General features: G+C 41.3%; 2 long non-coding RNA genes across 7 annotated transcripts in view; one reads left to right on the plus strand and one right to left on the minus strand.

The window, feature by feature from the left end:
• Window positions 1–595: 595 nt before the first annotated feature.
• On the minus strand, window positions 596–27,550 carry LOC108398655 (uncharacterized). 5 transcript variants are annotated; one of them, XR_012120530.1, is made up of 5 exons: window positions 20,569–27,550; window positions 19,238–19,377; window positions 11,857–12,401; window positions 2,445–2,758; window positions 596–2,228 (listed from the first exon to the last, which is right to left on the minus strand). It is a non-coding gene; the product is annotated as an uncharacterized lncRNA (long non-coding RNA). The 5 variants fall into 5 exon arrangements; XR_005060846.2 differs by having other exon boundaries at window positions 596–2,758; window positions 20,569–20,700; window positions 27,049–27,538; XR_012120531.1 differs by having other exon boundaries at window positions 596–2,758; window positions 20,569–20,915; window positions 27,049–27,538.
• The window catches only part of LOC140843085 (uncharacterized), a 43,541-nt gene continuing 18,967 nt past the window's right edge, over window positions 3,267–27,840 (plus strand). For both annotated transcript variants that reach the window (XR_012120532.1, XR_012120533.1), the window contains exons 1-2: window positions 3,267–3,400; window positions 12,387–12,523. This is a non-coding gene — a long non-coding RNA (uncharacterized lncRNA). The remainder of the gene's footprint in view (window positions 3,401–12,386; window positions 12,524–27,840) is intronic.

The following is a 27,840-nucleotide window of genomic DNA, read 5'->3' on the forward strand; positions in this document are numbered from 1 at the left end:
GATAGTTACTGCTCTAGCCATGCATTACATATTTTCAGGCTTCTTGTTATGTGAGTTAAATGAACCTCTTCTTAATTAAGTCAGTGTTACTTGTTTTTCTCTAAGCAAACACATCCCTAAAGTTTGTGCCAAAAAGAGTAACATAGTAATTACACGACAGTAATTGTATCAAACATATGCAAGTCAGGGCTCTAGCACGTTGCTAGCTCCCTTCCTGATTTGGACTCTACCTTTTTGCATGTTAACATTACGGTGTGTACCTCTCATAAGCTAATCCTTTTGGGAAAGAATTTTGGGAAAGGCGTGTAAAAATCAATTCAGTAAGTACAATTTGGTCCTAGGTCAAATTTAACCCTGAACTTTTATAAGTTATCCCGTAAGATGTGATCTGTTCAGTCACCAATGTGTACTCCGCATCCAGCACAAAGGCAGGCTAATAGCGGCCCTCAAGTATTTATTGACCAAGTGTTAATGTAAGGTTTCTCTTTATCAATGTGTTGGTTACAGCCAAAGAAAAAATTAAGATTTAATCTGAATACATTAGATCTGTCATTTGGCTACAGTAATTATTTTAAGAAATGACCGCAGCTCAACCTCAAAGAAACAACTTTATGTTTGTTCCTAATGATTACAAAATGCTGCATAGCTTAACAATGGAATCAAAACCATCTACTGGACCTCAAAGGCTGGTTCAGTGGGTACCAGAATAACAACTGTCATCAAATATTAAACCACTTTTAAATGTCATGGACAAAAATTGTTTTTAGAACATTGGATAAAATTTGAACCTTGTATCAAGAAGAAAACTTAATTGATACACAAGATGAGAATACAGGAAATAAATTTAGAAATTTACACCAAAAATATGAATAACAAAAAAATACTGTGCACAATGAATTACAAACATTCTTAGTATTATTTTCAGCACGTTATGATTCCTAGTCTCTGTTTAAAGCCTACATTTTGTGAAATTACCTATACATCCTCAGTACGATTTTCATTTAAAAATCTATCAAAACCACAATGAAATACCAATTCACACCTTTAGGATGGCTATTAATTAAAAAAACATAGCAAGTGTGGTGAGGATGTAGAGGAACTGGAACTCTCACCCGTGGCTGATGGGACAGTGAAACAGTGCAGTCAGTATGGAAAACAGTTCTTGTTTCCTCAGAAATTAAACATAGAATTATCATAGGATTCAGCAATTTCACTCCAGGGTATCTACTCAAAGAATTGAAAATAGGGACTGAACCAGATACTTACATACCAATGTTCACAGCAGCGTTACTTACACTGGCCAAAGGTGGAAACAACCCACTGTCTGTCAGTAAATGTAGTCATACATGTGATGGAATTATTATGCAGCCATACAGAGGAATGTAGCTCTGATACATGCCACAACTTGAATGCACCTTGAAAATGTTATGCTAAGTGAACTAGGACAAATACCGTATTATTCCATTTATATAAAGCACCTAGAATAGGAAATTCATAGAGACATAAAGTAGAATGATGGTTACCAGAGACTGGGGACATGGGAAATTATTGCTTATTAGGTATAGAGTTTCTGTTTGGGATGATGAAAAAGTTCTGGAAATAGATAGTGGTGACAGTTGCACAACATTGTGAAGGCACTTAATGCCAATCATGGTTAAAATGGTAATTTTAATATTGTGTATAGTTTACCAAATGAAAAAAATCTGTGAAACAAATTAAACCAAAAAAGTGCATTTTGTTTCTTTGTTTTAGGAAGAGCAAATAAAACAGATTTTAAAGTTTTGTTTGTGGGTTTTGTTTACCTTTGCTTTCCTGAAGCCCTGCCTGTGCTATAAAGCAGAGTGACTCAGATGCCCCCACGGCATTGTGGCAGCTTTCAGCCTGTCAGGCTGAGTGGTCCTGTGTCCTTTGGAAAGATTTCTGGTTTGGCAGTTTTATTCCAATTCTTCACCTCTCAGGAGTGTGTTATCATTGGAGCACCCCAAACCCCAAGGGGTATGTTGGGCCAGAATTTGTGAAAATATTATTTTAGGACTCCTTCCACTGCTATCATCTGTGTATTTTCCTTCCTGCATATTTCAAAATGCAGCACAGAGATTTCTGATTCAGCAGTTAAAATAGTCTGCGCATTAGTTATCACTTCCTTGTGACCCACTTTATACACAATTACTCATTCTGGAATTGAAAGATTAGGTTTCAAAAAAAATTCCTGGGACTAAAGTACACATCTGTGGGGGAAAAAAGAAAAAAGGAAAGACATCACCTTAATATCTATTGGTAGCACTCAAAGGACCTCAAGAGTGGGCATCTCAAGTCAGCCTGAGATTTCCCACTTCCTGCAAAAGCCCTCAAGCCACCCTGTCTTCCACACCCATTATCTTTCTTTTCCTACCTTCCCCGCTCTCACTTCCTTCCTAAGAAATACATTTCTGCATTGAACTCACCAAACACCTATGTCTGCTGTACATCACTGTGCCAGGTGTCCCGGGGCTAACAGAGGGCGATTCCACAGGATCCCTGCTCTGAAGAGGTATACATGTCAGTGCAGTTTCTCTCTCACTTGGCTGTGTGGTTACCAGCACCAGTAATGCTTGTGAGACACAGATTCCTAGGCCCCACCACTGGAAACTCTGATTCAGTTGGTCTGTACCTTCTAACAGCTCCCTAGACATTTCTGATTGGGATGCTGAGAACACATTTTGAGAAGCACTGGCAGGCAGTGGAGTATTTCTGGGCTCTCCTGAGGTAGCTCCAGCACCTTGAGAGAACAGAGGATGGGGAGTCAGAACAGGTCTGAGAGGATGAGGGAAGACTTCAGGTCAAAAGAGCTTTCAAAGAAGAGCTGAACTAGGTAGGTAGGAGTCACAGCCGGCACTGGACCTTGCTGCCCGCCACCCACCCCAGACCCCTGAGTGAGGATAACCACTCCTTCCTCCCAGGGCCTTTGGAGCATTTGGGGGGACAGGAGACTGGGACAAGGGGGAACACTCCTTTCTCTGTTAACTACTCTGCAGGCTTGGTCTAAGAATTAAATGAACCAATGTCTGTGAAACTCTTGATACACAATTAAAATTCGATAATTGATAGCTAATGTTAGTCTTACTAATTCTAGATTTTTCTTTAGGATAAATTCCTAGAAGTAGGAATACTGGAACAATGTGTATAAGTATTACTAAATGGTACACATAGAAACTGTAGGCAACTTTTAAGTTTTATAAAAGTGTCTCGGGGGCGGAGCCAAGATGGCGGCGTGAGTAGAGCAGTGGAAATCTCCTCCCCAAAACATAAAGAGCTATGAAAATATAACAAAGAAAAATCTTCCTAAAATAGAGACCACAGGACACAGGACAACATCCAGACCACATCCACACCTGCAAGAACCCAGCACCTTGCGAAGGGGGTAAGATACAAGCCCCGGCCCGGCGGGACCTGAGCGCCCCACCCCCGGGCTCCCGGTGGGTGGAAAGAAACCGGAGCGTTTTTTTTTTTTTTTTTTGGCGAGTACTTTTTGGAAGCCTTAAAGGGACAGGGACCCCATTGCTAGGGAGGCAGGGTGGCGGGACCGGTGAACGGGTGCCTGGGACCGGCACTTGAGGACAGAGGAAATTGTGCATTTTTCCCCTTTTTTTTTTCTCTTTTTGGCAAGTGCTTTTTGGAAGCCTTAAAGGGACAGGAACCCTGGTGCTAGGGAGGCAAGGCGGCGGGACTGGTGAGCAGGTGCCTGGGACCGGCGCCTGAGGAGAAAGAATATCCCGCGTTTTTCCCTGTGGGACCGGTGGGCGGGTGCCTGAGATTGGCACCTGAGGACGGAGGAAATCGCGCGTTTCCCCCCCTTTTTTTTTCTCTTTTTGGCGAGTGCTTTTTGGAAGCCTTAAAGGGACAGGGACCCTGGTGCTAGGGAGGCAGGGCGGTGGGACTGGTGAGCGGGTACCTGGGACCGGCACCTGAGGACAAAGAATATCGCGCGTTTTTCTGTGCAGGACCAGTGGGTGGGTGCTTTTTGGAAGCCTTGAAGGGACAGGGACCCTGGTGCTAGGGAGGCAGGGCGGCGGGACTGGTGAGCGGGTGCCTGGGACCAGCACCTGAGGACAAAGAATATCGCGCGTTTTTCTGTGCGGGACCAGTGGGTGGGTGCTTTTTGGAAGCCTTGAAGGGACAGGGACCCTGGTGCTAGGGAGGCAGGGCAGCAGGACCAGTGAGCAGGTGCCTGGGACCGGCGCCTGAGGACAAAAAAAAAATCAAGTGTTTTTTCCTTTTTTTTTTTTTTTTTTTCTGTTCCCTCTCTCATTGCTGCTGTTGTTGTTTTGGTTTGGAGAGTGCTTTTTGGAAGTCTTAAAGGGGCAGGACAGGTCACTTAGACCAGAGGCAGGGAATCTGGGGATCTCTGGGCACTCTAACCCCCTGGGCAGCAGGGAGCACAGAGGCCCCATACGGAGATAAATAGCCTCCCGGCAGCTCCCCCTCCAACGGGGCTCCACCATTTTGGAGGAGCAGCCCCAGCCAGGCCACGCCCACAGCAACAGCGGAGATAAACCCCATAGCAACCGGGCAGGAAGCAGAAGCCCTGTCTGCACACAGCTGCCCAGCACAAGCCACTAGAGGTCGCTATTCTCCCAGGAGAGGAAGACCACAAACCAACAAGAAGGGAAGCTCTTCCAGCGGTCACTTGTACCAGCTCTGCACACTATCTCTATCACCATGAAACGACAAAACTACAGGCAGACAAAGATCACAGAGACAACACCTGAGAAGGAGACAGACCTAACCAGTCCTCCTTAAAAAGAATTCAAAATAAAAATCATGAACATGCTGACAGAGATGCAGAGAAAAATGCAAGAGCAATGGGATGAGATGCAGAGAAAAATGCAAGAGCAGTGGAATGAAGTCCGGAGGGAGATCACAGATGTCAGGAAGGAGATCACAGAAGTGAAACAATCCCTGGAAGGATTTATAAGCAGAATGGATAAGATGCAAGAGGCCATTGAAGGAATAGAAGCCAGAGAACAGGAACGTGTAGAAGCTGACATAGAGAGAGATAAAAGGATCTCCAGGAATGAAACAACACTAAGAGAACTATGTGACCAAGCCAAAAGGAATAATATTCGTATTATAGGGATACCAGAAGAAGAAGAAACAGGAAAAGGGATAGAAAGTCTCTTTGAAGAAATAATTGCTGAAAACTTCACCAAACTGGCGGAGGAAATAATCGAACAGACCATGGAATTACACAGAACCCCCAACAGAAAGGATCCAAGGAGAACAACACCAAGACACATAGTAATTAAAATGGCAAAGATCAAGGACAAGGAAAGAGTTTTAAAGGCAGCTAGAGAGAAAAAGGTCACCTATAAAGGAAAACCCATCAGGCTAACATCAGACTTCTCGACAGAAACCCTACAGGCCAGAAGAGAATGGCATGATATACTTAATGCAATGAAACAGAAGGGCCTTGAACCAAGGATACTGTATCCAGCACAACTATCATTTAAATATGATGGCTGGATTAAACAATTCCCAGACAAGCAAAAGCTGAGGGAAATTGCTTCCCACAAACCATCTCTACAGGGCATCCCACAGGGACTGCTCTAAATGGGAGCACCCCTAAAAAGAGCACAGAACAAAACACACAACATATGAAGAATGGAGGAGGAGGAATAAGAAGGGAGAGAAGAAAAGAATCTCCAGACAGTGTATATAACAGCTCAATAAGTGAGCTAAGTTAGGCAGTAAGATACTAAAGAACCTAACCTTGAACCTTTGGTAACCACAAATCTAAAGCCTGCAATGGCAATAAGTACATATCTCTCAATAGTCACCCTAAATGTAAATGGACTTAATGCACCAATCAAAAGACACAGAGAAATAGAATGGATAAAAAAGCAAGACCCATCTATATGCTGCTTACAAGAAACTCACCTCAAACCCAAAGATAAGCATAAACTAAAAGTCAAGGGATGGAAAAACATATTTCAGGCAAACAACAGTGAGAAGAAAGCAGGGGTTGCAGTACTAATATCAGACAAAATAGACTTCAAAACAAAGAAAGTAACAAGAGATAAAGAAGGACACTACATAATGATAAAGGGCTCAGTCCAACAAGAGGATATAACCATTCTAAATATATATGCACCCAATACAGGAGCACCAGCATATGTGAAGCAAATACTAACAGAACTAAAGAGGGAAATAGACTGCAATGCATTCATTTTAGGAGACTTCAACACACCACTCACCCCGAAGGATAGATCCACCAGGCAGAAAATAAGTAAGGACACAGAGGCACTGAACAACACCCTAGAACAGATGGACCTAATAGACATCTATAGAACTCTACATCCAAAAGCAACAGGATATACATTCTTCTCAAGTGCACATGGAACATTCTCCAGAATAGACCACATACTAGCTCACAAAAAGAGCCTCAGTAAACTCCAAAATATTGAAACTCTACCAACCAATTTTTCAGACCACAAAGGTATAAAAGTAGAAATAAATTCTACAAAGAAAACAAGAAGGCTCACAAACACATGGAGGCTTAACAACATGCTACTAAATAATCAATGGATCAATGAACAAATCAAAATAGAGATCAAGGAATATATAGAAACAAATGACAACAACAACACTAAGCCCCAACTTCTGTGGGATGCAGCGAAAGCAGTCTTAAGAGGAAAGTATATAGCAATCCAGGCACACTTGAAGAAGGCAGAACAATCCCAAATGAATAGTCTAACATCACAATTATCAAAACTGGAAAAAGAAGAACAAATGAGGCCTAAAGTCAGCAGAAGGAGGGACATAATAAAGATCAGAGAAGAAATAAACAAAATTGAGAAGAATAAAACAATAGCAAAAATCAATGAAACCAAACGCTGGTTCTTTGAGAAAATAAACAAAATAGATAAGCCTCTAGCCCAACTTATTAAGAGAAAAAGAGAATCAACACAAATCAACATAATCAGAAATAAGAATGGAAAAATCACAACAGACTCCACAGAAATACAAAGAATTATTAAAGACTACTATGAAAACCTATATGCCAACAAGCTGGAAAACCTAGAAGAAATAGACAACTTCCTAGAAAAATACAACCTCCCAAGACTGACCAAGGAAGACACACAAAAGTTAAACAAACCAATTACGAGCAAAGAAATTGAAACGGTAATCAAAAACCTACCCAAGAACAAAACCCCGGGGCCAGACGGATTTACCTCTGAATTTTATCAGACACACAGAGAAGACATAATACCCATTCTCCTTAAAGTGTTCCACAAAATAGAAGAAGAGGGAATACTCCCAAACTCATTCTATAAAGCCAACATCACCCTAATACCAAAACCAGGCAAAGACCCCACCAAAAAAGAAAATTACAGACCAATATCCCCAATGAATGTAGATGCAAAAATACTCAATAAAATATTAGCAAACAGAATTCAACAGTATATCAAAAGGATCATACACCATGACCAAGTGGGGTTCATCCCAGGGATGCAAGGATGGTACAACATTCGAAAATCCATCAACATCATCCACCACATCAACAAAAAGAAAGACAAAAACCACATGATCATCTCCATAGATGCTGAAAAAGCATTTGACAAAATTCAACATCCATTCATGATAAAAACTCTCAGCAAAATGGGAATACAGGGCAAGTACCTCAACATAATAAAGGCCATATATGATAAACCCACAGCCAGCATTATACTGAACAGCGAGAAGCTGAAAGCATTTCCTCTGAGATCGGGAACCAGACAGGGATGCCCACTCTCCCCACTGTTATTTAACATAGTACTGGAGGTCCTAGCCACGGCAATCAGACAAAACAAAGAAATACAAGGAATCCAGATTGGTAAAGAAGAAGTTAAACTGTCACTATTTGCAGATGATATGATACTGTACATAAAAAACCCTAAAGACTCCACTCCAAAACTACTAGAACTGATATCGGAATACAGCAAAGCTGCAGGATACAAAATTAACACACAGAAATCTGTAGCTTTCCTATACACTAACAATGAATCAATAGAAAGAGAAATCAGGAAAACAATTCCCTTCACCATTGCATCAAAAAGAATAAAATACCTAGGAATAAACCTAACCAAAGAAGTGAAAGACTTATACTCTGAAAACTACAAGTCACTCTTAAGAGAAATTAAAGGGGACACTAATAAATGGAAACTCATCCCATGCTCATGGCTAGGAAGAATTAATATCGTCAAAATGGCCATCCTGCCCAAAGCAATATACATATTTGATGCAATCCCTATCAAAATACCAGCAACATTCTTCAATGAATTGGAACAAATAATTCAAAAATTCATATGGAAACACTAAAGACCCCGAATAGCCAAAGCAATCCTGAAAAATAAGAATAAAGTAGGGGGGATCTCACTCCCCAACTTCAAGCTCTACTACAAAGCCATAGTAATCAAGACAATTTGGTACTGGCACAAGAACAGAGCCACAGACCAGTGGAACAGATTAGAGACTCCAGAAATTAACCCAAACATATATGGTCAATTAATATTTGATAAAGGAGCCATGGACAAACAATGGCAAAAAGACAGTCTCTTCAACAGATGGTGCTGGCAAAACTGGACAGCTACATGTAGGAGAATGAAACTGGACCATTGTCTAACCCCATATACAAAGGTAAACTCAAAATGGATCAAAGACCTGAATGTAAGTCATGAAACCATTAAACTCTTGGAAAAAAACATAGGCAAAAACCTCTTAGACATAAACATGAGTGACCTCTTCTTGAACATATCTCCCCGGGCAAGGAAAACAACAGCAAAAATGAGCAAGTGGGACTACATTAAGCTGAAAAGCTTCTGTACAGCGAAAGACACCATCAATAGAACAAAAAGGAACCCTATAGTATGGGAGAATATATTTGAAAATGACACATTCGATAAAGGCTTGACATCCAGAATATATAAAGAGCTCACACGCCTCAACAAACAAAAAACAAATAACCCAATTAAAAAATGGGCAGAGGAACTGAACAGACAGTTCTCTAAAAAAGAAATACAGATGGCCAACAGACACATGAAAAGATGCTCCACATCGCTAATTATCAGAGAAATGCAAATTAAAACTACAATGAGGTATCACCTCACACCAGTAAGGATAGCTGCCATCCAAAAGACAAACAACAACAAATGTTGGCGAGGCTGTGGAGAAAGGGGAACCCTCCTACACTGCTGGTGGGAATGTAAATTAGTTCAACCATTGTGGAAAGCAGTATGGAGGTTCATCAAAATGCTCAAAACAGACCTACCATTTGACCCAGGAATTCCACTCCTAGGAATTTACCCTAAGAACGCAGCAATGAAGTTTGAGAAAGACAGATGCACCCCTATGTTTATCGCAGCACTATTTACAATAGCCAAAAATTGGAAGCAACCTAAATGTCCATCGGCAGATGAATGGATAAAGAAGATGTGGTACATATACACAATGGAATACTACTCAGCCATAAGAAGTGGAAAAATCCAACCATTTGCAGCAACATGGATGGAGCTGGAGAGTATTATGCTCAGTGAAATAAGTCAAGCGGAGAAAGAGAAATACCAAATGATTTCACTCATCTGAGGAGTATAGGAACAAAGGAAAAACTGAAGGAACAAAACAGCAGCGGAATTACAGAACCCAAAAATGGACTAACAGGTACCAAAGGGAAAGGAACTGGGGAGGATGGGTGGGCAGGGAGGGATAAGGGGGGAGAAGAAGAAGGGGGTATTAAGATTAGCATGCATGGGGGGGAGGGAGAAAGGGGAGGGTGGGCTGCACAACATAGAGAGGACAAGTAGTGACTCTACAACATTTTGCTAAGCTGATGGACAGTAACCGTAATGTGGTTGTTAGGGGGGACCTGATATAGGGGAGAGCATAGTAAACATAGTATTCTTCATGTAAGTGTAGATTAAAAATTAAAAAAAAAAAAGAACGAAAGAAAGAAAGAAAAGGGGGATTACTCCTTGATAGGATAAAACTGTTGGTAAATCAAAGATCAACGCATGCTTTAAATATCCTTAATGTTGATCACTTAAAGGGTGTCAGATGATCAGCTATGGAGGTACTCTTTTCTGATAATATTCCTTTCTCTTAATAAAAAAAAAAAAAAAAAAAGCAGTTACTGTGTGCCGACCTCCAGTGAGTTCTGCACAGTGGCATAGAGGGCATGTCAAAGTGTGGGCAAAGGGTCTGTTTATTTCTATGCAGAAGATCAAGGCCTAGCTTGGATACCCAGGAAATGAACTAAGATACGATATGAGGAGGAGCTTCCGGCATCAGCACTCTCTGGAGGACTTGTGCCAGGGGATGATCATCAAAAAGCCTCCACAGGGATCCGGGCGATGCTGCGGTTGTGGCTGCGTCCACCCCACCGTCTCCTGGACTTGCCATAGGAATGAGGAGGGAGATGTCTAGGCTGGCATGTGCATACAGTGAGACAATGAATTTGACCGGATCTGTACTGTTGGAACTCAACCAGGAGTTGGGAGGGGTGCAAGGTGTAGCACTCCAAAATCTTATGACTATAGACTATCTACGGTTAAAAGAACATATGGGATGTGAACAGATCCCAGAAATGGGCTGCTTTAATTTGTCTGATTTCTCTCAGACTGTTCAAGTACAGTTGGACAATATCCATCATATCATAGACAAATTTTCACAAATGCCTAGAGTGCCTAAATGGTTTTCTTGGCTTCACTGGAGATGGATGGTAATTATAGATTTGCTTTGTTTATGTCACCGTATTCCTATTATGTTAATATGTGTGTGCAAATTAGTTAGTAGTTTAAAACCTATACATACTTAAGGTACTCTACAAGAAGATATGTCAAAGAAATAATCAATCCTCCCATGTTTCCTTCCATATGCTACATCTATAGCTTTTCTTCTTCCTTCCTAATTACAACCCTTAAATAGAATTCGTGCCTCATATCGAATTTACCGAGTATCATAATTCCTCCAGGTGGTAAAGATACCTCGAGACAAGTGCTGGGCATAGAAGCCACAGGGCATAAATCTGCAAAGAAGTAAAAAGCTAACCTTTTCAAACAATATGGCTTCTCTCTCACTTACCAACTTTACATTTCCCTGTATGGCCCCGGAAGATGACTGGTTAGCCAGAGACGGGTAAGATTCCTCAAGGGAGGAACAACCTAAGACAGGCACAGTCGCAGGGGGGTCATCAGGTGAGAATTTAGGGATCAACAGAGGTGAGGCTCAGAACCTCACCCCCCCTGCTTTGAGAGAAATCTTCTGCATCCGTGGATGTTTTGCTACCCTTGTCTAGCCTGGATTAATACTTAGTCCATAGGCACACACCTGATCATCTGATCATCTACATTTGCCCTCTTACAGCACTAAACTATGTTTTCTACCTTTATCTTGCATCTACCTACCACTTCAGCATTTTATTAAAAATAAAAATAATAATAATAATAGAGGGAGAAATGTGGGATCAACATATAAATCAAGTACAAAAATCAAACGAATATTCATATTTGACCTCATTGTTTATAGGTCATAATGTGTGATCAAAACCGAAAGTTTCTGTGATGAATGCCCTTGTACTGTTCACCATGTAAGAATTCGTTCACCATGTAAGAACTTGTTCGTTATGCTTCAGAAGATTGGAGACTGATGAGAATTAGGCTTGAGATGGATTAATGATTGTACATTGAGCACTGACCCCCATATACTGAATTTTATTGTTAACAACCATTTGATTAATAAATGAGAGATGCCCTCTCAAAGAAAAAAAAAAGTGTCTCTATTTGATTACTAGAGATAAAGGTGGTCGTTCATATCCATGACACTAGGTGCTTGGAGGACACATACCAAGATATTACCAGTGTTATTTCTGGAAGGGAGGGACAAAGGGTGTTTTCTATGTTCCTCTTGAAAATGGCTGCCACTATCCTCCTCTTCCTCCTTGTCCTCCTCTTCTTTTTCTCTCTCTCACTCCAGTAACTTACATAGACACCAGTTTGTTCAAATGACTGGAAATCCTTTTAAATTAACACCAGACCCACAATCCCATGTAATCTAAGTGAAAAGTATCACATTCAACTCCTGGACCTCACTAGCGCACCCCCCTTTTAGGTTATTGATCCAATCAGCTCGCTGTTAACAGCTGGGGCAGGGCTGCAGTCCCAGAAGGGCAAGCCCAAAATGAGAGTGGAAGCAGCAGGGCTCTCAAGAGCTAGAAGGCACAGGAAAACTATCAGATGCTCACAATAAGAACACCAAATCCAAAGCAGTGGTCTGGTTTCCAGAGGGGTCCTTGAAAGGGAATGGTTGTCCTGCTTGTATCCAAAGTCTGGAGGCAGAGGAACAAACTGATGGGCCTTTTGATATTTCCTTCACAGTTCCAGGGAAGTTTGCTGGTTGGGTGAAAAGGAAGATTACGAGAATGGAAATTGCTTATTTGCAAATATGCATTCTTCCTGGCATATGTTATATACCAGAAGGTTACAGTTTATACAAATTGAATTCCCAAGTGCTGGTAAGTAAATGACTCTGAAAGCAATTCTAAGATCTCAGAGTAGATGCCACAACAGTTTGGTATGATTCATTAGCATGTTTTCAATATGAAAACTTCCCTTTCTTGAATATCTAATTATGTAGCTATATTACCTTTGACTATAGGGCTGGTTTAAAGGAAACCAAAACCCTCTAATGCATTGTCTTACCATGTCTGAAAGCTCCTTTTTGGAGAAGCGCAATTCTGAATTGCAACTTTGTTGTTTTGGCTTTTCCCAAATCCTCTCAATTCCAATTTGGGACAGAAACACATTTTCTCTAGAACTTAGAGCAGTTCCCTATCCAACTCAGAATCTAAACTTTACAACAGAATACAGGTTTTAAGAAATAAAGAGATTTCCAGGGTCTGGATAGGAGAGGATACCCAGGTTGTCAACAGGGACAAACAAAAGCTGACGCCATTTGCATTTATTGTAACAAAAATTGAAGGGAGGTAGGAGGCTGAAGGGAAGGGCTGGCCAGGCTATAATTCCCACTATATATACTTCCTCTAACCTCCATCAACCAAAACTGCTCTGACCAGCTTCTGTGTGTCTTGTTATTGCCAATGAACTCATCTTAAAGGAAATAATCTTATATTCCTTCATCAGAAGAGGAAAGGTTCAGGGGAAAATAATACCCAGCAGATGTCAACTACCCAGGCCTGTGAGGTTTCCACAGAACCCAGTGTTTACAAATACAAATCAAAGGTGCCATGGCAGTGCAGTATGAACACCTAAAGGTTTGTCTGGGGAAGACATGGCACCTGCATAATCCACTCAGTCTCTTTAATTTTTTCTTTTTTGGTATCATTAATCTACCATTACATGAGGAACATTATGTTTACTAGATGCCCCCCATCACCAAGTCCCCCCTCCACATACCCCACCACAGTCACTGTCCATCAGCATTGCAAGATGTGTAGAATCACTACTTGTCTTTTCTGTGTTGTACAGCCCTCCCCATATCCCCCCGCCACCTTATACATGCTAATCATAATGCCCCCTTTCCTTTTTGCCCCTCCTTATTCCTCCCTTCTCACCCATCCTTCCCAGTCCTCTTCCCTTTGGTAACTGTCAGTCCATTCTTGGGTTCTGTGATTCTGCTGCTGTTTTGTTCCTTCAGTTTTTTTCTTTGTTCTTACACTCCACAGATGAGTGAAGTCATTTGATACTTGTCTTTTTCCACCTGGCTTATTTCACTGAGCATAATACCCTCTAGCTCCATCCATGTTGTTGCAAATGGTAGGATTTGTTTTCCTCTTATGGCTGAATAATATTCCATTGTGTATATGTACCACATCTTCTTTATCCATTCATCTGCTGATGGATACTTAGGTTGCTTCCATTTCTTGGCTATAGTAAATAGTGCTGCAATAAACATACGTGTGCATATGTCTTTTTCAAACTGGGCTGCTGCATTCTTAGGGTAAATTCCTAGAAGTGGAATTCCTGGGTCAAATGGTATCTCTATTTTGAGTTTTTTGAGGAACTTAAATACTGCTTTCTATAATGGTTGAACTTATTTACATTCCCACCAGCAGTGCAGGAGGGTTCCCCTTTCTCCACAACCTTGTCAACATTTGTTGTTGTTTGTCTTTTGCATGGTGGCGATCCTTACTGGTGTGAGGTGATATCTCGTGGTTTTAATTTGCATTTCTCTGATTACTAATGATGTGGAGCATCTTTTCATGTGTCTGTTGGCCATCTGAATTTCTTCTTTGGAGAGCTGTCTGTTCAGCTCCTCTGCCCATTTTTTAATTGGATTGTTTGCTTTTTGTTTGTTGAGGTGCATGAGCTCTTTATATATTTTGGATGTCAACTCTTTATTGGATCTGTCATTTATGAATATATTCTCCCATACTGTATGCCTTTTTGTTCTATTGGTGGTGTCCTTTGCTGTACAAAAGCTTTTCAGATTGATATAGTCCCACTTGTTCATTTATGCTTTTGTTTCCCTTGCCCGGGGAAATATGTTCATGAAGAAGTCACTCATGTTTATGTCCATGAGATTTTTGCCTATGTTTTTTTCTAAGAGTTTTATGGTTTCATGACTTACATTCAGACCTTTGATCCATTTTGAATTTACTTTTGTGTATGGGGTTAGACAATGATCCAGTTTCATTCTCTTACATGTAGCTGTCCAGTTTTGCCAACACCAGCTGTTGAAGAGGCTGTCAATTCCCCTTTGTATGTCCATGGCTCCTTTATCATATATTAATTGACCATACATGTTTGGGTTAATATCTGGACTCTCTATTCTGTTCCACTGGTCTCTGGGTCTGTTCTTGTGCCAGTACCAAATTGTCTTAATTACTGTAGCTTTGTAGTAGAGGGGAAGTAAGATCCCCCCCAACTTTATTCTTCCTTCTTAGGATTGCTTTGGCTATTCGAGGTCTTTTGTAGTTCCATATGAATTTTAAAACTATTTTTTTCCAGTTTGTTGAAGAATGCTGTTGGTATTTTGATAGGGATTGCATTGAATCTGTAGATTGCTTTGCGCAGGATGACCATTTTGACAATATTAACTCTTCCTAGCCAAGAGCATGGGATGAATTTCCATTTGTTAGTATCTCTTTAATTTCTCTTAAGAGTGTCTTGTAGTTTTCAGGGTATAGGTCTTTCACTTCCTTGGTTAGGTTTATTCCTAGGTATTTTATTCTTTCTGATGCAATTGTGAATGGAATTGTTTTCCTGATTTCTCTTTCTGCTAGTTCATCATTAGTGTATAGAAAATCAACAGATTTCTGTGTATTAATTTTGTATCCTTGAACTTTGCTGAATTCAGATATTGTTCTAGTAGTTTTGGAGTGGAGTTTTTAGGGTTTTTTATGTACAATATCATGTCATCTGCAAATAGTGACAGTTTGACTTCTTCTTTACCAATCTGGATGCCTTGTATGTCTTTGTTTTGTCTGATTGCCATGGCTAGGACCTCCAGTACTATGTTGAATAACAGTGGGGAGAGGGGGCATCCCTGTCTTGTTCCCGATCTTAGGTGAAAAGCTTTCAGCTTCTCACTGTTAAGTATGATATTGGCTGTGGGTTTGTCATATACAGCCTTTATTATGTTGAGGTACTTGCCCTCTATACCCATTTTTTTTAGAGTTTTTATCATGGATGGATGTTGAATTTTGTTGGATGTTGAATTTTGTTGAATACTTTTTCAGCGTCTATGGAGATGATCATGTGGTTTTTGTCCTTTTTGTTGATGTGGTGGATGATGTTGATGGATTTTTTAATGTTGTACCATCCTTGCATCCCTGAGATGAATCCCACTTGATCATGGTGTGTGATCCTCTTGACGTATTTTTGGATTCAGTTTGCTAATATTTTGTTGAGTATTTTTGCATCTATGTTCATCAGGGATATTGGTGTGTAATTTTCTTTTTTGGTGGGGTCTTTGCCTGGCTTTGGTATTAGAGTGATGCTGGCTTCATAGAATGAGTTTGGAAGTATTCCTTTCTCTTCTATTTTTTTGGAAAACTTTAAGGAGAATGGGTATTATGTCTTCTCTATATGTCTGATAAAATTCAGCAGTGAATCCATCTGGCCTGGGGGTTTTGTTCTTGGGTAGTTTTTTGATTACCGATTCAATTTCCTTGCTTGGTCTGTTTAGATTTTCTGTTTCTTCCTTGGTCAGTCTTAGAAGGTTGTATTTTTCTAGGAAGTTGTTCATTTCTTCTGTTTTACAGCTTGTTGACATATAGATTCTCATAGTATTCTCTAATAATTATTTGTATTTCTGTGAGTCTCTTTAATTTTTATTCTTTTGGGTTCCCAACCTTATTCCAATGTGTGTGTGTGTGTGTGTGTGTGTGTGGTTGTGGGGGGAGCGTGGTTCCCACACATGACACCAAGCAGTGCTCAAACACAGCAGAGTGTCCAAGAATTCAACTGAATTCTGATACTGTCTGCCCAGAGACAGCACTAGATTCCCCAGGTGACAGGCTCCATCCTTCAAGACCACCTCCACCCCCACACTCCATGCCTGTGCAAGCACCAGGCTGTTACCTGTGCTTCTGGCCTCCAACCTTCCCCTTAGGTTTGATTAATTTGCTAGAGCAGCTCACGGAACTCTAAATTTACTTTTACCAGTCTAATAAAGGATACTGTAAAGGATACAAGTTAACAGCCAGATGAAGAGACACATAGGGCAAAGTCTCCAATAAAGGAGCTTCTACCCTCTCAGAGCTTGGGGCCTAGCTGGGTGGCTTGTGTAGGCATCTGGGTCCTCACATGTGGAAGCTCCATCGTGAGAAACAGAATGCATAAGTGGGAGAGCTGGATCCTCCTTTCTTGGGTTTTTGTGAGGGCTTCATTACAGTCATGATTGACTAAATCATTGGCCATTGGCTGATTCAACCTTCCTCAGCCAACTTCCCACCCAAGGGTTGGGGGCTGGAGGCTGAGAGTTCCCACCCTCTGATCACACTGTTGGTTCCCATGGCAACCAGCTCCTACTCTTGGGTGGGGTCCAAAAGACTCTCAACGTAACAAGACACCCATTTGATCTTTACAGCTCTGGAGCTTTCTTAGGAACTGTAGATGAAGACCAAAAATATCTGGGAGATATACTTTCATCTTCTGATTGACCAAATATATATTTCTTATAACTCATTATGTCACAGAGGGGTGTTATCTTTGTGACTTGATGGGTAAGAGTTGACTGGGTAGAAGACAAAGTGCTCAAAACCATAACATATTCTTCAGATGTTTGCTGATTTGTGCTATGGGATGGCTGGGAACTCCTCCTCTGGTCTCTTGGCTTTGCCAGGACTTACCATCCTCCCAGGTAGACTCAGCCTGCTCAGCTTCCCCTGCCACTCTGACACTACAGGTTCTCTGCCAGGCTCCCCCCAGCCCGTGACCTGAGAGGCCTATCTGGCCTTTGCAGTAGGCTCCCCCATGACCTTCACCACTGTGGATTCCAGAGTAGCCACTCTGACTCGCCACTCACCCATCTCCCATGACATAAGGGGGCCTCTGAGTCCAGTCACATGGAAACTGAAGGGGATTCAAAGCCAAACTCCAGCCCTTCCTCTGCCTAATCACACTACTCTGTCTGTTTTACTCTGATGGGTTAGGGAAGTCTGAGTAGCATTCTCCTTTCAGATCCCAACTATGTAGCATAGCACACCCCCAGGTCTGGCGTTTACACTGACCTACCTAACAAGCAGACCAGGTTGTCTTTCATCTGCAACCTTTACCTCTGTGGTCGGTACTCTCCAAAGATGACCCTGTTAATTCATCTCTCCCTTTATGTGCATAATGCTCCTCCCATCAAGAAGTAGAAGCTACTTCCTCTCCCTGATGCAGGGCAGGCCTGTCACTTGCTTTAATCAACAGAGTTCAGTGGAAGTGATGGTCTGGTACTTCTGAGCCCAGGCCTTAAATGCGCGGGCAGCTTCGTCTTCCACCCTACTGGAAGCCATATACCTTGTAAGAAGTCAACTGCCCTATGAGGAAGTCCTAGCTATGCACACAGAGAGGAGAGACCGAGAGAATGAGAGAGAGAGGGAGAGACACACAGAGAGAGAAAGAAATGCCCAGCCAGCCTCTGTGATTCCATTTATCCCAGCTGAGGCACTAAACATTTATCATTTTGCAAGAGTTAAGTTCTCTTGAAAGTTCCAACCCCAACAGATATTTTATGAACAGAAAAACTGCCTAGTTGAATTCAGCTCAGACTGAAGAATTATGAAAAAAGATATAGCTTTAAGCCACTAAGCTTTGAGGGTGGCTTCTTATGTAGCAAGGGCTAAATGAAAAACCTCTCCTGCTGCAATTCTATGCTTCAACAACTCACACCAGCTTGTGGCTCTCCACATATGGTGCACAGTGTCTCACTCTGATACCTTTTTCAAGCTATAACCTCTTTTTGCACCTCTCTTCTCTGCATGGCTAACTACTGTTCCATTTTTGTCTCATTTTCTTTATTTTCCTAGGAATCCTTGATGCCCTAGGCAAATTACTATCATTGCACTAATGACATTATATTGCAATTGTTTCTTTATGTATCCACCTCCAAAACTAGGCTAGAACTCTTTAAGGGTGGGTACTACCTCTTATTCAGCTTTGAAGCATTACTTTAGATGAAAATGCAAGAAGCCCCTCATGCTCCATTAGCTGTTTCCCTGTGTCTGTTGGGGAGTGCATTCTGTTGCCAGTAACAGAAACCCAGCCTCACTGTGTTAATAGTTTCCTTTTTAATTTTTTACATAACTAGTCTGAAAGTAAGCTGTCCAGGGCAGGAACAGTGGCTTTGCAATGTCAGAATATCGCAGTTTCCTTCTATCTTCCTGCTCCACTCAAAACCTCGAATTGTCCTATATGGATTCAGAATATGGTTCTTCTTGGGGTTGCACCAAGGTCAAAACTTGGCTATGCCACCACCAACCTCCTATCCAGATTCCAGGCAGGGAGAAGGAAGGACAAGAAGGAAGGGACAACATCCACATCAGGAAAGCAACACTTTCCCAGAAATCCCAAGAAGACTTCTAGCTGCAGGCAAGAAATGATGAAATGCTTGCAAAATGATAAATGTCTGCAGCAATCACTCAGAGGGCCTAAACTTTGAACTAGAAGTAGTAATTGCTTGGGGCTCTCTTCACGGAACAAGGAGAGAATGGATGTAGGATAGCAACTGGTAGTGTCTGCCTCATTCCCCATGCCTGTAAAACAGGATTGGGACTTACCTTGTAAAGCTGATGACATTAAGAGAGAATATAGGCGAAATATTGTTCTTAATATCAAGGACATAGTAAGCACTCAGTAAGAGCAATTATCTTCTGCATTTCCAGATATGGCACTTCATTCAAACACCCAAAAGTTTTCCCTGAAGGGACAGAAAATTAGTTGGCTCAAGGCAATTGTCCCACAGTCTACAATTCTTCTGCAGAGAATTTGATTCTGATGATGAACAGGTCTTTTCTCATTAGTCTCTCTCTTCAACTACTAATAAATCCCAACAGCATTGTTGTTACGACTCCTCACTTACAATGTGTAACCCAGAAAAAACAAACTCGGAGAGACACAGAAGGCAAATGAGCCTTTTTCATTGCTTTGTGACAACATGACTGCATATTGCATTTCTGATTCATGGAAAAGTATCCTGCACTCAGGAGTCAACTAGATTGGTGAGAAGCCTCAGACCAGCGAGTTAAAGCATACAGTCCCAGTGTCTTAGTCACCAGGGCCTAAGAAGCTGATCTGGAAAATGTTAGCCACAGGGAGATTTCCTTTTGCTAGGAACCTCCTCTATGAATCTGCAACCTTCTTACCCCCACAGTTTGTTTGCTTGTTTGTTTAAGCAGGTTATTTAAAAGTTCTGTACTGGTTAGGACTTTTTTTGTTTGCAAGGGAAAAGCAAATAATGGATTATTCAAAAGTGGGAGTAAGGGGCTAAAAAATCCAACAGTAGAGTTCCTGGCACAACTGGATCCAGGTGCTCAGGAATCTTGCCATCTCTCAGGTTCTCCCTGTGTGGTAACAGAGCAGGCCCTTCCTGCTCCTCAACAACAACCCACCAGCTTAACAACCCAGCAGAAAGTGGATGCTTTTTCCCCAGTGGTTCCAAATAAAGCCCCAGGACTGGGCCAGCTGGGTCACATGGTTCCCCCAGAACCAATCACCGTGCTACAGGGACTTGGTGCTCTTATTAGTTAGTCTGGGTCACAGCCTCGGCCTACAGCCAGGGGCAGGGCCAGCCCCATTTGAGCCACTTAGGCTGAGTGGCAGGAAGGTGTCCTCAAAAGAATAGTGTGGGCGCTGCCCCTGCCAGCCGCACACCAGGCTGAGGCGGGACCTCTCAGAAACCCCAGGTATATTGTATGGATTCAGATTCATTTAGATATTACTGAACATTAATACCATAGTAATTTGGTTAAAAAGATAACATTCTTTTCCGTCTGTCAAAATCCTACTCATTTTTCAGGCTCATTTCAAATGTCACCACAAACAAATCTCCCTAACGAGAATAAGTTTCCATCAGCACTTTGTTATTTTTCTCTCATGGTTTGTATCATACCTTGCCATGGATTATGGTGAGTTACACATCCATTAGTCGCTGCTCTGGTTTGGAAAAAACTTAAGCAGGGCATGCCTCCCATTCATCAACAAGGGCCTGAGGATGAGGGCTTCTGTCCTGATGTGACCAGCCCTTGGAATGAAAAGAATGCAGGATGGTGAGGACGGGAGAAATCACATGGCTCCCTCCGGAAGGAAAATGCATCTATGGTCCAAAATTGAATTTCAGGCTGGCTTCTCTGTTTTAAGTCATCCTAGAACTGTCTTTCTTTAATATGTGTGATGACACCTGTAGTGAAGCTGAAAACACAAACTCTAAGATGGCAACAGTCTTGGAAATCCCGTGTCCTGAATGAATGAGAGAGAGAGTTGTGAGACGCCTCCAACAAACAAAAATGCAAATACCCCAGATGCCTCTTACACTCTCCCCAGGGCTCACAGCGTATAAATACGTTCAGAATGTTTCCACCCTGCTCCTGTTTTTTACAAGTCGTCTGTTTCCTCTCTGGCTGTGTGTGGCTTCACTCCAGGGACGCTCCTCCTGGGGGAGAGGGAGCCAACATACCAAGACCCTCCTGGTGCCACCCTTGCTTGCAGGCACCTGCACATTTCCCTTGAATGTTTCCTGTCCAACTCGAATGGTTTTAATTATCTGAACTAATATTTGCTCACTATTAAACCATGTTTACCCTCATAAAAGGAAAACTCCAAAGGACTGAGATTAGGTGAGCCCAGAAAAATCTCAACATTTAGGCAAACATGCACGTGTTTCCCGCCACCTAGCATTTCCTTACTGCTCTACCATTCTGGGTATTTTGCTTTGTGGACATCTACCTCCTGGTTTTCTTATTTAAAGCAAAAGTCCACAAGTTCTCTCTTTTCAATTTCCACCTACCCCTGGTGGAAGCAGGACCAAGTCCCTCACCTACAGACACCTCATCTTTCTGTGCTGAAATACCCGGTGCTGGCTCCTCAGTTAAGACTGCCTGTTCATGTCCCGAATGGAGCTGCAACAGTAATTCCCTTTCTGTAGCCTCTGGGTCATATTTCTAACCAAAAATTGAGACATTCTCAGAAAATCTGAGATGTATTGTTTCTCAATTCTTGTCAAGCATATTGCATAGTTCGTTTCCCTGCCAAGTTTCTCCCTCATAATTCTGACATGTTTGTCCCCAAACACACTCATTTCCCACAACCAAAAGAGCCTGGGGCTGTGAGTGTTGGTGGGGGTGGGGAGTAGCTTTACAACTCAAGAGAGAAAAATGGAAGCTAGTTACATGAGGCTTCATTTATTATAATAGCAAACACAAGAGTTCCTAATGTTCTGTTTTTGTTGGTTGTTAGAGTCCAGTGTCTTTATTTTGAGCTTAGAGACAATGAAAATTCTCTCCCTCCCCTCAAACACACACACCAGGATGCTCACACAGGGGGCATCTTGGGAAAGGAAGCAAGAATCATTTCACACATCTATCAACCATTCGGAAGTGAGCCATTTTCTCCACAGAGTAGGCTGAGGAAGAGCAAGTAAGCACCCTTTTGTTGGCAGTAGAGCCAGGGTACAGATTACCAGAAATCTGAACCACACCAGAAGCTCTTAGTGTGGTAGATGATTAACAAGGCAAAATGCACACCCATCCTCTTCTCTAAACTACTTCCGTGACTGTGGTGGAATGAAAGTCACAGGCTTTCAATACACATCACAGTGATATAAATAACTGCTGCTCGTGGCCTCAGGCTTAACTTCCTCAAAGCTCAGGTCTTCACTTCCCCCAAAATGTGGTCATTACACCTGTTCCTCAAAAAAAAAATGGCATGTTGAATTCTCCTAAGTAAATTATCCTCAGATATTTTGAGGCAAGGTCTTTTAGCTAGTGAATCAATTGCACTTACACGTAAGATTCTCCATCACATTTCTCCCAAGACAGGAACTTACAAATCCACACATGCTATTCTTGAAATCAAAGAAAATCTGCCATATACTATGTTCTTTAATTACTGCCTCCCCATAGGTATAAAGAGTTCAGCTGTAAAATATGCCTGTGCAGACAAGCCCGTGTGCACTGCACACACACACACACATGCACACACACACACTCAATGGCATGTGTGCACAAACAGTAGAAAATCCCATGCTTTCAGGACAGGCACCAGCCAAATCCTTAAATTGTGAAACTAAGAATGCAAGCAGCAAAACTTGTGATTTCAGGCCACTGTGGATTACATTTCTGGAGCTTGGCCAGCACAGCAATTTCCAAGCAAATCAGCCCAGACAGTTCACAGTTGCACGTGCAGCTCACCAGTCTAAAACCATGCTCTTTGTCATTCTAAAAGGGTTGTGTCTTCCCTCCACCCTAGCTCAGGCTCCAGTCCCATAACACATTAACTAAATCGCAAGTAATCTGGCCTTCCCAAAAATGTGTAAAGCAAAAGGAAAGAGGAGGGGTGAGCAGAACAAAACTGCTTCATGCTGTGAGCGACTGGAGAGTCTGCATACAAGTATTCCTCAGTGAGCACTGATGCTTAACAGGCACAAAAAGCCGGCTCCATTTCAGACAAAGGGGAAGAACAGACTGAGTTCAGACATACTTCTGCCATATGTGACCCTACGTTGATCACCAGCCTGCCAAGAAAATAGTTTTCCTTAAGTGGGCAGTTTTGCCTGAGGAAATCATGTCTATAACCAAAAACTGGCCCTGGGGATTTGCTATGAAGTTCGAACTGGACTTTTGTCTAATTGAGGATAGACTTAGTATATAATCCATTTGGGGACATCAACTCAGATTGGGAGGAGCTGGGGCCTTAAGAGCAAGCAGCTGTGATTTTCCTGACTGGAGAGCTCAGATGCATGGTGCAGTCAAGCTCCCTCAAGGATTCCAGAATAGGCTCTTTTTCCTCATTAGACACATGAGTCCATGAGAACTGCACATTAAGTTCCATAAATACATAGTAAATGACTAAATAACCATTGACCATTTATATGCATGGCCTTTTGGGTGGCAAGCACTGATATAGAAAACTTACCCCATTTAGAATCTAACTCAGGTTTAACTTAGAGGAGACCATTCTGAAGTTTAAATAAAAATAATAAAATTTTGACAGTTTCTTAGCTCATTGATGTTATCACCTGTATTGAGATTTTAAAAAATAAGCGTTAAAAAAATCAAGGCAGCAAATGCTATAATTTTATTCATCCCCTAAGTGCTAATGAATTAGCCTCTGTCTCTCACCCTCACACAATAAATTCCAGACTGATTAAAAAGCCTAAAGTGAAAATAAAAATAAAATGAATATTAAAGGAAACACAAGAGAATATTTACAAAATTGAGATAGGGAAGGACTTTCTAAGCAAGACATCAAACCCAGAAATGGAATAAACCAAATAAAGAAAAAGATTTACAGATTTTACTGCCCCCAAATTTTAAACTTTGTGAAATAAAAGGTAATATAAATAAAGACTAGTCAAAATATTTCCAAAAGATATAATACAGAATTAACATCAAGAATAAATAGAACACACACTAATCAATAATAAAACACAAACCACCCAATAATTAATGTGCAAGGAATTTTCATAGGAAATTCACAAATATAGTGGGCCTGGATGAAGAACATTGCTCATGACTTCAAAATTTCATTCCTAGACATATGCCCAACAGAAATGTATGCACATGTACTCTAAAAGACATGCACAAGAATGTTCATAGCATCATTATTTGCTAATGGCTAAATGTTGGAAATAATCCAAATGTCCATTATTAAATAAAGTGTGGTATATTCACAAAATGAAACATAATCAGCAATGTAAATGAATATGTTACAACTACAGACAAGTACATGAATGACTCATAAACTTAATGTTGAATGAAAGAAACCAGATGCAAAAGAGCTCATGTTGTATGATTTCATTTGTATGAAGTTCAAAAACAGGCATGACTAATTCATAGGAACTAGATGTCAGGATAGTGATAACTTTTGGGGAGGTGGGGAAAGGTCGGACAGCATTCTATTTCTTGACCTGGGTGGTGGTTACGAGAAGTGTTCGCCTTGTATTCATTCAGCAGTACTCTTAAGGTTTGTGTACCTTTTCTGTATTTTTATACTTCAAGGAAAAAGTTCAGAAAAATCCAAAGGGCCAATAGGCATATGAAAAGATATACATCTCAACTGGTAAATCAGAGAAATGCAATTGTAAATGATACAGCTTTTTCTGCACATGATGCTAGCAATTTTTTAAAAAATCGATAATGTCCAGTGTTGATGGGTATGATGGGGGATAGATAAATTATATTTTTTAAGAGATCTGTGGTATTTACCAAAAACTTAAATGTGCATGCCATTTGGTCCAGAAATCCCACTTCCAGGAGTACATCCTTCAGAAATATTTATATTATAAGCACACAAATTTGTGTACAGGAATATTTGCTGTAGTATTGTTTGTAATGGTGAAAAATGGCAAACCACCAATGAGTCCTTCGTTAGAACAGTAGATAAAAACCTATTAATACAGTCATACAGTCTGGAAGGAATGTAACTGTTAAAGAAAATGGATGGAACCGTCAAAGACCCCGAATAGCCAAAGCAGTTCTGAGAAGGAAGAATACAGTTGGAGGGATCTCGCTCTCCAACTTCAAGCTCTACTACAAAGCAACAGTAATCAAGACAATTTGGTACTGGCACAAGAACAGAGCCACAGACCAGTGGAACAAAATAGAGACTCCAGACATTAACCCAAACATATATGGCCGATTAATATACGATAAAGGAGTCATGGACATACAATGGGGAAATGACAGTCTCTTCAACAGATGGTGCTGGCCAAACTGGACAGCTACATGTAAGAGAATGAAACTGGATCACTGTCTAACCCCATACACAAAAGTAAATTTGAAATGGATCAAAGACCTGAATGTAAGTCATGAAACCATAAAACTCTTAGAAAAAAACATAGGCAAAAATCTCATGGACATAAACATGAGTGACTTCTTCATGAACATATCTCCCCAGGCAAGGGAAACAAAGGCAAAAATGAACAAGTGGGACTATATCAAGCTAAAGCTTCTGTACAGCAAAGAACACCATCAATAGAACAAAAAGGTATCCTACGGTATGGGAGAATATATTCATAAATGACAGATCCGATAAAGGATTGACATCCAAAATATATAAAGAGCTCACACGCCTCAACAAACAAAAAGCAAATAACCCAATTAAAAAATGGGCAGAGGAGCTGAATAGACAGTTCTCTAAAGAAGAAATCCAGATGGCCAACAGGCACATGAAAAGATGCTCCACATCGCTAATCATCAGAGAAATGCAAATTAACCACAATGAGATATCACCTCACACCAGTAAGGATCGCCACCATCCAAAAGACAAACAACAACAAATGTTGGCGAGGTTGTGGAGAAAGGGGAACCCTCCTACACTGCTGGTGGGAACGTAAATTAGTTCAACCATTGTGGAAAGCAGTATGGAGGTTCCTCAGAATGCTCAAAATAGAAATACCATTTGACCCAGGAATTCCACTTCTAGGAATTTACCCTAAAAATGCAGCACTCCAGTTTGAAAAAGACAGATGCACCCCTATCTTTATCGCTGCACTATTTACAATAGCCAAGATATGGAAGCGCCTAAATGTCCATCAGTAGATGAATGGATAAAGAAGATGTGGTACATATACACAATGGAATGTTACTCAGCCATAAGAAAAAAACAGATCCTACCATTTGCAACAACATGGATGGAGCTAGAGGGTATTATGCTCAGTGAAATAAGCCAGGCAGAGAAAGACAAGTACCAAATTATTTCACTCATATGTGGAGTATAAGAACAAAAGAAAACTGAAGGAACAAAACAGCAGCAGAATCACAGAACTCAAGAATGGACTAATAGTTACCAAAGGGAAAGGGACTGGGGAGGATGGGAGGGAAGGGAGGGATAAGGGTGGGGAAAAAGAAAGAGGGCATTACGATTAGCATGTATAGTGCATGGGGGGTACGGGGAGGGCTGTGCAACACAGAGAAGACAAGTAGTGATTTTCAGCATCTTACTACACAGATGGACAGTGACTGTGGGGGGGACTTGGTGAAGGGGAGAGCCTAATAAACATGATGTTCTTCATGTAATTGTAGATTAATGATACCAAAATTTAAAAAATAAAAAAAAGATAATGGGGGAAGCCTCCGTGTACTAACACAGAAGGAGCTCCAAGGATCATTGTTAAATTAAAAAAATGTAAGTCACAGAAGAGAACATGTGATATGATCTTGTTTATGTATAATGAACTGAATGTAAAGCTTAAAAATCACCAAAAAAATTAAGGGAAGAAAACAAAATTAAAATCTGGTTGGTTCATTTATCTAAATGTCTTACAAATCCTATCACAAAATACACTTAACTTCTGTCTTGAGATAGAATGCCGTGTGTAAGAACTCTCTGGAGCTGTCTCTCTGCATCCTAGACGCACCCTGAAGGACCTCACCACAGCAGGAGAGAACCGTCCTGGGTCCGCAGGCTCGGAGACTGGCCTCCGCGAGCTCGGCAGCAGGCCTGCGCAGCAGCGCGTGGAGGCTCTCCAGACCTTTGTGCTTCCCAAGCACTTTTCGATAATGAACTAATCCGCCTAACAGGGCGGGGCAGGCGGGGCTCCCACAGACTGGGCACTCCCTTCTGCCAGCTGCCCTCCTCTGGAATGCAGTGGCATCCCCTAGAAATGGCTGTTGCTCAGCCCTTAGCCTACCGGAGCCCTGAACTCAGGCAGGTGAGAAAGGCCTTTGAGGCACCACCCAGGACAAGACAACTTCTTCACGCTCCTATGGTTCCTTCCTCAAGGATCCTATGAACAACAGAAAAAATGTATAGATCCTTTCAGTGTCTTACTCTATAAATAAAATAAATAGCAGGAGCAATTTCTGTTAATATATTTTCAAATAGTTGGCATCTGGAGCAAAGGTTCCCAGACTTGGGAATTTAATGAGCCATTAAAATTTCACAAAAATTTTGGGAGACCAACATAGGATTGCTCGTTTTTATTTTGCCAAGGATGGACATTTAAAAAACAACCTGATGGTGAAGTGATTGTCACCATGACTTCATAGATGGTGGGCACCTTAACCAAAACAATGTGGTCAGGACATTCTCAGATTTGAAAAAAAGCACCTTAAATTTAATACACTTACATCTACAAAAAATATGCATGTATTTCACTGATGAACATTTCCTCACAGACTGGCACCAGTCCCCTTGGAAAGAACTGGCAGACATTAAATCGTAA

This window comes from Manis javanica, chromosome 8 (genome assembly GCF_040802235.1).
Source record: "Manis javanica isolate MJ-LG chromosome 8, MJ_LKY, whole genome shotgun sequence".
NCBI classification, from domain to species: domain Eukaryota; kingdom Metazoa; phylum Chordata; class Mammalia; order Pholidota; family Manidae; genus Manis; species Manis javanica.